This window comes from Podarcis vaucheri, assembly GCF_965113315.1.
Source record: "Podarcis vaucheri genome assembly, chromosome: 8".
Classification (NCBI taxonomy): Eukaryota; Metazoa; Chordata; class Lepidosauria; order Squamata; family Lacertidae; genus Podarcis; species Podarcis vaucheri.
The window spans coordinates 89,567,156-89,577,734 of NC_138766.1; the positions used below are offsets into that span (position 1 = coordinate 89,567,156).

The following is a 10,579-nucleotide window of genomic DNA, read 5'->3' on the forward strand; positions in this document are numbered from 1 at the left end:
AGGGAGGTGATTTATCAATGTCTTTGGCCCCAACCTTTGCACCAACATCTGTACAGGTGGTTCATGCATTCATGGATTAGAACCTGGCCTAGACAACCTCACTCATCTGCTTGGGGTCTGGGTGAGGGATCAAAGCAGGAGATAATGAGGCACAATGGTGGTAACAGGTCTTCAAACCTTTTTGCTTTTAAAAAATACATCAATTCCCCATCCCAAATTTTAACCTCTCCAGGTAGCGACGGTGGAGATACAATCACAATTTTTTTCTAAAGAAACAAATATCTTTTAACACCCACAACAACAAATATGACCTCTTATTATCAAAGGCAGCTTGCCTGAGAGAGAGAGAAAGAAAGAAAAAGTTTCCCCTTTGGGGGCTGGCCATTTTGAAGATCAAAGGACAACATGTGTTAGACTGTTTCCTCTGTTCAAAAGCCACCGAAATAGCAGCAAAAAGGGAGCCTTCAAATCAAACAGCTCTGGCGCCTGACTGGGAAGAGGTGATGCGCTTTTTCTTCTGTTGATTTCTCCACTTTTCAGCCATTAGGTTAACGTTCTCAGCCTTCAAAGTAGAAGCTTCAATGAAGCAAGTGGAGGCACCTTTTTCACACAGTCGGGAGGCAGGACTCCTGGAGAAACAAACAAAAGAGATGAAGAAGAACGATAAAGCCAAACAAGAATATGGAACAGCTTCAGTACGAAAAGGTTCTTCCCTCCGCCAGAAAAACCCACCCAACTCAAGGCAACAAGACATTCAGAAGCTTGTTCTGGTATTTGGTACCATGCTCTGGTGCAGCGAAGACTTGCCTACTAGGGCAAATGGGGCCCTGCCCCACTCATCTAGCCAGCCCCCACTGCCCTGCCCTTGCAACCAACCTACAGGGTAGCCTTGACTATGAGCTTCCTCTTCCTTAGTTTCAGTGTTTGCTGTTGTAGAATTCAATCTTCTTCTTCTTTCTTTGGCAATCACTCATAGCCGAGTAAGTTTGTCTTCCATAAACATGGTTTTAACAATTAGTCCGTAAGTGACTGTGGATTTTGACTGGGAAGGACGGGGAAGGAAACACACCTGCCCTTAGCAAAGCTGTTACGTACAGATTCGTAGCCTCTTATGGATTTGTTTTATATAGAGAGATAGAGATAGAGATAGAGATAGAGATAGAGATAGAGATAGAGATAGAGATAGAGATAGAGATAGAGATAGAGATAGGGATAGAGATGATAGAGATAGGGATAGAGATAGAGATGATAGAGATAGGGATAGGGATAGGGATAGGGATAGAGATGATAGAGATAGAGATAGAGATAGAGATAGATTGAGATAGAGAGATAGAGAGATAGAGAGATAGAGAGATAGAGAGATAGAGAGATAGAGAGATAGAGAGATAGAGATGTATAGATGTATAGATGTATAGATATATACACAGTGGTACCTCGGGTTACATACGCTTCAGGTTACATATGCTTCAGGTTACAGACTCTGTTCACCCAGAAATAGTGCTTCAGGTTAAGAACTTTGCTTCAGGATGAGAACAGAAATTGTGGTCCGGCGGCACGGCAGCAGCGGGAGGCCCCATTACCTAAAGTGGTGCTTCAGGTTAAGAACAGTTTCAGGTTAAGAATGGACCACTGGAACGAATTAAGTACTTAACCCAAGGTACCACTGTGTGTGTGTGTGTGTGTGTGTGTGTGTGTGCGTGTGTGTGTGTGTGTGTGTGTGTAGCATTAATCACATGTAACAGATATATTATTGGGCCTTTACACAATTTGAACATAATCCTTTTTGGATGGAAGACTGAAGTGTGCTCCGAATTTTGATTCATAAAGCATCATCCCTTAGGTATCAGAAGTTTGTCCAACACCATCCTAATGCTTTGGTAGCCAAACTCTCTTGAGGCTAAACCCCCTTTTGGCAAGATAACAGACCTGCCAAATCTGACAGGTAGGATACAAGGCTGCATATAAATTGTGCGTTGCTGAGAACCTCGGAATATCCTCATGTTAATGTTATCACTTTCCTTCAGACTTCCTTTTCTGGAATGAGCCAAACAAGACCAGCCGTCAGATCCCCTGAAAGCTTGGCTCCCTGCCTGATCTGAACATTTATCCCTGACAGCCAACTTTTCAAACTCCATCAGCTCCCTGGGAGATGTTCCTGCCTCTCCACATGGGGACGTTCACCTAATTGTCTCCAAGGGACTTCTGGGTCTCTTGTCGCTTCTCCAAAACTTGATGAGCCTGCTCAATTACAGGATATTAAGGAACTCCACTCAAGAGCTTGCAATGCATATTTGGGCCCCTGAAAGGATTAATGCAGGAACTAAAAATAAGCAAAGCTCAAAGCTCCTTTTCCATCTTGCAAGGAGCATTTCAATGACCAGCTTAAAAGCAGTGCTCGTGTGATTAATCTTACGGCATGAACATGCTTCACTCCTCACTTTTAAGAGCTGATAGCTTCACAAATTCCTTGCATCATATGTGAGCCAAAAGCACTTTCATGCATGTGCAATGGCAGGAATTCCATTTTGCTTCCATGGCTGCCATGACTCAGGCCCTTCTTTTGGGGATAAAGCTGGGAATTCAGAAATGGAGAAGGTATTGCCCTCAGGATGAGCCCCAGAAACACCAACTAGAAGCATTTTTGCAAGAAGATCCCATGACGCACCGCTCCAGCTTGAGAATACCATTTTCCACTTCTCTAACACAAAATGACTCCATCTCAGAAGCTTCAGAGCAATTGCTATTTCCTCTGCTCTCTTCCAACTCGAAGATTTTATAATTCTATCTTCTGGGCCATTCTGGCTGGCTGGTTGAATGGCACTTCTCAGTGAAGGCAGAACTAGCTAGAAGTCATCTGCTATCTATGGCTCTGTATGAGAGTCAACTGGTGCTGAAGCAATATCTGAGCCCTTCTCTTATGCGGCGTTCAACCTGAGCTCTGCACAGAGCTGTCCATGGTTGCTTTGCCTTGCCTTTGCCCACGGCATTCAAAGAATAATAGAATTGCAAGGTTCAAGGGACCCCCAAAGGCCACCTAGTCCAACTCCTTGCAATGCAGATCTTCTGCTCTGAAAGGTGCTCTAACCTTAGGCATTGGGTGGTCTCAACATCAGTCATCTGGCATATGCACACCTAGGTTATAGTGAATTTCCCAAATGTGGCGACTGTTACGCTTGTATATACACCAGTGCACCTGACTTTTTGGATTTTCACACAATTGTATTTCTGTGGGTATGTAGGAGAATTTCTGTGATGGCCTGGGATTTGGACTCGGATGCTGAAGCTGGGGGATCCCAGCCTGCACAGGAGTCCCCACCCCCAGAACCAGCTGAGCCGGGGCTGGGGCATGAGCCTGAAGGGTCCTCACCTGTGCTGGATCCTCGAGGGCAGGCACCAGCTGAGTCTGCTCTGGCTCCTGAGGTGATGGAGGACCCATTGCCTGCCAGTGCTCCACTCTCAGCCCCGTCAGGGAAATAAGAGGTTGCCTCTGGGTCCGGAAACCCTCCAACCTCTCCTGAGCTGCAGAGGCTCAGGGCAGAGAGGCGGATGGAACTAAGTTCCCGCAGGAGGAGTACTCACCTCTAGGCCAGGAGAGGCGAGCCACCAGAGGCCCTATGCCTCGGGACAGATACAAGCCAGCCAGCCCCAGTCCCAAGTTGCGGGAGCAACGTTGTTGGTTGCTAGTTCCTGCCTGAACCCTGTCCTGCTTTTCTGCCAGAGCTCCTGACACGCCCTGGCTCCCCACATGCAAGCCTGTTCCTGACTTCACCCGACTCCCTGTCCAGCACCCAGCTTCAGTTTCTATGGACTGCCTCCACATTGCACCTTTGACCACGGAGTGGACTTGGACCTTACCTCTAGGGTAACCCACGGGACCAGCACAATTTCACATATTGAAGCTACAAAATCTCCAGCTGCATTGATCTCCATCTAATTTGTTGAGTTGAACTTTGGCTGGGAGGTGGGCTAATAGCAAATAGCAAAACAAACAAAACAATTGACTTGATGCAGAGTGTGAAGGGGGCAGTAGGAACCTGGTCTCAAATCTACCTTTAGTTATAGGACCACAGGTCAAGCGGGGTAGGATGGGGGATGAAATCACTGCCATCTGCAGGGGGGTTGGACTAGATGACCCTCAGGATCTCTTCTAACTCCACAATTCTTTGATTCCATGATCCCTTGGTCTGGTTTCTCAACTGCAGAAAGGTCTAATTGGTAGGGAGGCTGTAAAATACCAACTTTCGGTTCCATGACTGAAGAAGGGACTAGAGATAAATTGAAAATAATAATGAAGTGGGATCATACACACAGTAAAAATGGCATGAAATGATTCATCAGATGTGGTCCAGGGCTGCCACTTGGATTGTGGCTTAGCTAGAAAGGCAAGAATCTGTCAGTTTTGGATTCTCACTTTCCCAAACAGTTTCCACATCGGTTTGCATTTTTCTTTAAGTCCTCATAAAAATCTACCAGCATATTAGTGCTCATTTTCCCCAATGTACGCATTTTGCAAGCAAGTTTCCCCAATATAAATTGCATTATGGTACCTTATTTTCACTTTTCCACAATAGATGCTTATTTTCTACACATTTTTTGTTGGAGTACAAAATTTGGAGAAAAGCGAATTTAAGGGACGCCCAAGTTTCAGTTCAAGTATTGTTTTGAGAGGCGCAAATTACAGGTTGGCTTGTATTTAAACCTGGACTGACCCATATTTCTCTCCCCATCACTCCTAGTTTGAACAAGTTGATTTTGGACTTTCATATCAATGGTTCAAGTTCATGGGAACATTCTTAAGGTGTTTAATCAAGGACAGAGATGAAAGATTGGATTCAAGCCAGGAATCACATAGATGGTACCCATTTCAACCTCCATGAATATGCATGACACTCAGGCGGCGGATTGTATTGACATTCTGCTTCTGTTGCAGTTTAGGGATCATTTAGATTGGATTAATTGGATAATTGTGGAAGGGTGACAGAAAGAAAGATAACAACGTACTTTAAAAATGAATATATATGGCACTTCGGACAGCAGAGCTGTCTTGTCAGTGCTGAACAACCAACCGTGTTGTCTTGAAGATGATGGTTTGTGTGTGTGTGTCAAACTGCAATCTGCATGTAGGTAATGAGCAATTATGCTCATTTCTAGGCTAAGGATGCGTTTAGCATAAAAACCAATGAGTGAGAGTCCAAGGCTGGCTCAAGACATTTTGCTGCCTGAGGCAAAGGAGAAAATGCCACACACAAAATGACACTGCCCTGTCCCTGAGGGAGATCAGCAGGGTAGTTATGAAGGCAGAGGGCAGACACACAGCTCTCTTATCCAACAGAAGGGATAAGTCAGGCAGTTCAGGAACAGGAGCTGAAGGGCACCACTGCCTCTCAGAATATGCTGCCTGAGGCAGCTGCTTCATTCTGCCTGTTGGTTGGAGTGGCCCTGTGACAGACATGCCCCTAAACAATGTTCTTGTACTACTACTGTTTATTAGCGGCTGTATCCATTGCTACAGTTTTTCTCTCACAATTTTATGAGTGCATGATAAGACTGCCTTCTTGTTGTCTCCTCTCCAGCCCGACCCTTCACCATGAGGTCCCAGGGCAAGTTACAACCATGAACCTGGGTAAGTTGAATGTGGTCAAAAATGAGATGGCAAGAATAAATATTGACATCCTGGGCATCAGTGAACTAAAATGGACGGGAATGGGCAAATTCAGTTCAGATGACCATCACATCTACTACTGTGGGCAAGAATCCCATAAAAGAAATGGAGTGGCCGTCATAGTCAACAAAAGAGTGGCGAAAGCTGTACTGGGATGCAATCTCAAAAATGATAGAATGATCTTGATACGAATCCAAGGCAGACCGTTTAACATAACAGTAATCCAAGTTTATGCACCAACTACTGGTGCAGAAGAAGACCCTGATGTTGGGAAAGATGGAGGGCACAAGGAGAAGGGGACGACAGAGGATGAGATGGTTTGATAGTGTTCTTGAAGCTACCAGCATGAGTTTGACCAAACTGCAGGAGGCAGTGGAAGACAGGAGTGCCTGGCATGCTCTGGTCCATGGGGTCACGAAGAGTTGGACACGACTAAACGACTAAACAACAACAACACAATGAAGAGAATAGCCTGGGTCCTGAAAGATATCAGGCGGGCCAGGGTGAAAAGCTGTTTCCTGGTCCTGCTGGATCTCTCAGAAGTCTTTGACACCATTGATCATGACACCCTTCTGGACTGTAGAGAGGAGTTGGGAGGTGGGGGGACTTATACAGTGGTTTTGCTCCTTCCTCCTGGGCCGTGTTCAGAAACTGGTGTTGGGGGATGAGTGTTCAGACCCCTGGGCTCTCATTTGTGGGGTGCCTCAGGGTTCTGTCCTCTCCCCCATGCTTTTTTAACATCTATATGAAGCCACTGGAAGAGATCATCAGGGGGTTTGGACTGGGTGTTCAACTCTCCTTCAAATCTGAACAAGTGAAGGCAGTGAAGGTCCTGTGTGAGTGTCTGGAAGTGGTTGGAGGATGGATGGCAGCTAACAGAAGTACTGTTTTGGGGTGACAGGGGGCGGGCAGGTGTGGAGGATTCCGTGGTCCTGAATGGGGTAACTGTGCCCCTGAAGGACCAGGTGCACAGCCTGGGAGTCATTTTGGACTCACAGCTGTCCATGGAGGCACAGGTTAATTCTGTGTCCAGGGCAGCTGTTTACTAGCTCCATCTGGTATGCAGGCTAAGACCCTACCTGCCCGCAGACTGTATTGCCAGAGTGGTGCATGCTCTGGTTATCTTCCGCTTGGACTACTGCAATGCACTCTATGTGGGGCTACCTTTGAAGGTGACCCGGAAACTACAAGTAATCCAGAATGCGGCAGCTAGACTGGTGACTGGAAGTGGCCACCGGTACCATATAACACTGGCCCTAAAGGATTTTCATTGGCTCCCAGTGCATTTCCGAGCACAATTCAAAGTGTTGGTGCTGACCTTTAAAGCCCTAAATGGCCTCGGTCCTGTATACTTGAAGGAGCATCTCCACCCCCATCGTTCAGCCTGGACACTGAGATCCAGCGCCGAGGGCCTTCTGGCGGTTCCCTCACTGTGAGAAGCCAAGTTACAGGGAACCAGGCAGAGGGCCTTCTCAGTAGTGGCACCTGCCCTGAGGAACGCCGTCTCACAAGATATCAAGGAAATAAACAACTATCTGACTTTTAGAAGACATCTGAAGACAGACCTGTTTAGGGAAGTTTTTAATTTTTGATGTCTTAATATGTTCTGATATATGCTGTGAGCCTCCCAGAGTGGCTGGGTAAACCTAGCCAGATAGGTGGGGTATAAATAATAACATTATTATTATTATTAGGTTGGATAAATGAGATGCACTCCCCCAATGCATGATTCCCAGCAACTGGAATTCAGAGTCATGCTCAGTGGGTGAGACACATAGTCACCACGGCTGGTTTCAGTTCATGTGAGCCTGGCCAACACTGTATTATGACAATCCCACGATAAACCTGCTGAAGCAGCACTTCCATCAGTGAAGATATTCATAATTTACCAACTCCCTTCTTCCCCAGCGAACATTAAAATGATGTGCCAATTGATCTTGTGGTGCTCTTTAGTGCCCTTCAGACTAACCTGATTAGCTGTTCATCTTGTTCCTGACTGAGGTTCACATTTTAGAGAGCCTCTTCGTACTTGTCTGGTAACTCATATTTCTTCTTGCTGGCTGTAAGAGAAAACATCTATGGACTTCATTACGGGTGTACGTTCTGCAAAGAGAACCCAAGATATACTCACAATATGTTATGATACCCAACTCTCATGGCCAAAGCTTCCAACTTGTTCTTTTAAACAGTTGCTGCTTGGTTCAGTAGCTGGAGACGGAGACAGTTTTTGACAGATTAGGAGTGAAAGATTGGTGTGCAGTCCAGTGAATTTTAGGAAGGGAAGGGCAACCTGGTGATTTTGCTACATTAAGGATGGGAAGCCTATTTGAGAAGCTTGAAGATTCAGGACAGATGAAAAAACAATTTTCACACAGTGCATAAACTAGGGAGCTTATACCCACAGGATGAAGTGATGGCTATCAACTTAGCTGACTTTAAAAAAGGATGGGACAGATTGATGGGGGAGACTTAGAGGAGGTAAGATAGCCATATGATATTATGGTATCATTGTTAGAATTCCTGGCTCCATGATTACAGTCATAGGATTGTTGTCTTTCAACATGATGGTATTTGTTTTGACTCCACAGAGTGGGAAGTGATGAAGACAGGATGTTTGTGTTACTGTGTGGGACTATTTGTCCTTTGCCCTATTGTCCTGTGTGGGACTATTGTCCTCTTTGCTGTCTGATGCTAGAGAGAGAGGGAGCCATGTTGCAGTGCTCCGTGTGTGTTTATATGTAAATAAAGTAGATTAGCCAAAATACTGGGTTCAGAGGGCTGCAAATTCCCTATCCCTGATGTAGACTAAGCCGGGCATAGAATCATAGAATCATAGAGTTGGAAGAGACCACAAGGGCCATCGAGTCCAACCCCCTGCCAAGCAGGAAACACCATCAGAGCACTCCTGACATATGGTTGTCAAGCCTCTGCTTAAAGACCTCCAAAGAAGTAGACTCCACCACACTCCTTGGCAGCAAATTCCACTGTCGAACAGCTCTTACTGTCAGGAAGTTCTTCCTAATGTTTAGGTGGAATCTTCTTTCTTGTAGTTTGGATCCATTGCTCCGTGTCCGCTTCTCCGGAGCAGCAGAAAACAACCTTTCTCCCTCCTCTATGTGACATCCTTTTATATATTTGAACATGGCTATCATATCACCCCTTAACCTCCTCTTCTCCAGGCTAAACATGCCCAGCTCCCTTAGCCGTTCCTCATAAGGCATCGTTTCCAGGCCTTTGACCATTTTGGTTGCCCTCCTCTGGACACGTTCCAGTTTGTCAGTGTCCTTCTTGAATTGTGGTGCCCAGAACTGGACACAGTACTCCAGGTGTGATCTGACCAGAGCAGAATACAGTGGCACTATTACTTCCCTTGATCTAGATGCTATACTCCTATTGATGCAGCCCAGAATTGCATTGGCTTTTTTAGCTGCCGCGTCACACTGTTGGCTCATGTCAAGTTTGTGGTCAACCAAGACTCCTAGATCCTTTTCACATGTACTGCTCTCAAGCCAGGTGTCACCCATCTTGTATTTGTGCCTCTCGTTTTTCCCCCCCAAGTGCAATACTTTACATTTCTCCCTGTTAAAATTCATCTTGTTTGTTTTGGCCCAGACGTCCTCTGACGTCTCCAAAACACATACCAGAGAGGTCTGATTTTCCGGTGTCCAGGTATGGCTTTGCTGCAGAATCCAAGCATTGCCATAATTTGGTAGGCAACACGCCAGTTGCTAAATTCCCCAAAGGGCAGAAAAGCTGCAGGAACCAGGCCTTTCGAGTGTAAGGCTGCAGTCCTAAGCATTCTTTCTTGGGCACAAGTCCCAAAGAAATCAGTAGGGACTTCCTTGTGATTAAAAATGGGTAGAATCAGGTTGTAAATGGAATGGCTCCCTGAGGGCTCCCAGAGCCATTGAATTAGCCCCCTGTTTTCAAGCAGATGCAAATGGGGGAATTTAATACCAGTCGTGTTCCCCAAATCAAATTATGCTGCTTGTGTTTTGGGGGTTTGTTTATTCATTTGGAAGAAAAGCTTCTGGGCTCCGTTTTGATCAATAATAATAAAAAACAAGAATGCAAACATTTATCTGCATTTGCTCAATAGTAAATGAAATCCAGTACCTTAGAGCAAAGAAAAACCCTCCCAATGCAGAATTATTGCCTTGGAGATATCAGTAGCCAATAGACCAATAGTTGCTTTCTGCCAACTGTCCTAATTCTATGTTTGGACCATAGCAGCAGCAGAGGTGAGGGAAACAAAAAAGATGTTTCTTTCATAATATGGAAATGTCCTTGCCTATCTCAGCCCAATTAGCTCATTATCAAGTGGAAGCTTCCATGTGTCAGCCAGCTTCTCTCCTCTCCTAGTCCTACTTAAGTTCTTTCTCTTGACTGCTGTCCTACTAATAATCCATTTGACTTACCGCTCCCCCCCCCGACCTTTCCCAGTCAACATTGTGATCTATATCAACTCAACCACACATCAAAATCCAAAGAGAAGTTTGTAAACCAAAATCTCGGACTGTATCCGTGTTTTTTTTGTCTTCCTTGAAGCCTGCTGCTTTAACTGTCAGGATCCAGATTGTTATCACCTCGTAAAATGAGACATTTATCTCCTCTGTGTAATTTACAGCCTCTCTAAAAATGAGCAATGGAATGGGAAAGACTAAGGGTTGGTACCCCAGAGCCTTCTCCAGCACGTCTGAGTCAGGGAGTGGCCCCACTGGAATGCCTTGAATGATAGAGAGGGGGAAAGAATCCCTCATTTCATTATTATGACTTCAAAATGCGAGCATCTGACAGCACAAGGGCGATTGTTTCCCCCCGATTGGAAAAGTATGGTTTATGGGGTGCTTAAATCGGTGGCATTATGTTTACGATTATTCCTTCTGCAACTTGACTAAGGGAGGTCACTGCGATATG

The 10,579-nt window shown here is 45.5% G+C and overlaps 1 long non-coding RNA gene across 1 annotated transcript; it reads right to left on the reverse strand.

The window, feature by feature from the left end:
* Nucleotides 1-299: 299 nt before the first annotated feature.
* Nucleotides 300-9,875, reverse strand: LOC309539682. Its single transcript, XR_014222948.1, has 3 exons — nt 9,779-9,875; nt 7,632-7,765; nt 300-629 (listed from the first exon to the last, which is right to left on the reverse strand). It is a non-coding gene; the product is annotated as an uncharacterized lncRNA (long non-coding RNA).
* Nucleotides 9,876-10,579: the final 704 nt, after the last annotated feature.